Consider the following 759-nt stretch of genomic DNA (forward strand, 5'->3'; position numbering starts at 1 on the left):
TTGTCGACGCCCTCCATAGGAAAGGAATTTATTATTCCAGTTTAAAAGTCGAGATTTAAGCTTTAACACAAGAGGATTAAAATCACGTACCTTCAGACGGACTGGGGAGAGAGGAACTCCCAAGTAACGTATAGGGAAAACCCCTGGCCGAAAAGATAAGGTATCCCGTATAAGAGTTTGGACCTCCATAGCGACATTCCCGAAAAACACCTCACTCTTCTCCAAACTTGGCGACAAACCYGATCGTTCTTCAAACAAGAGAAGGCCACGTTTAATGACTTCCACTGAAATAATGTCCCCTTTTGAGAAGATAAACAAATCATCAGCAAAGCATAGATGAGTCAGCTTTATATCCGTACAACCTTGATGATAAGAAAAATTTGCCTCCTCTTCAATACACTTCGAAAGAAGCATCGAGAGACCCTCCATAACAATAGTAAACATATAAGGGGAAAGAGGGTCTCCTTGACGAAGGCCCCGTTTACCATGAAAAAAACCCTCCGGCTGTCCATTAACACAAACAGAATACGTGGGAGTAGATATCAGAGTCTTTATCCAGTTAATCATGACTGGATGAAAACCCATGCCCTTCAGCATCTCCAAAAGAAACTGCCAATCAACGGTGTCATAGGCCTTTCTAATATCAATCTTAAAAGCACATTTTGGTTCCCCTTCAGAACGCTGATATCCAGCAACCAGCTCATGCGCTATTAAGATATTATCAGTTATTTGGCGCCCAGGAATGAAAGCAGATTGAGC

This window comes from Cynara cardunculus, unplaced genomic scaffold (assembly GCF_001531365.2).
Source record: "Cynara cardunculus var. scolymus isolate 2C unplaced genomic scaffold, CcrdV1 Un_Scaffold_2182, whole genome shotgun sequence".
NCBI lineage: Eukaryota > Viridiplantae > Streptophyta > Magnoliopsida > Asterales > Asteraceae > Cynara > Cynara cardunculus.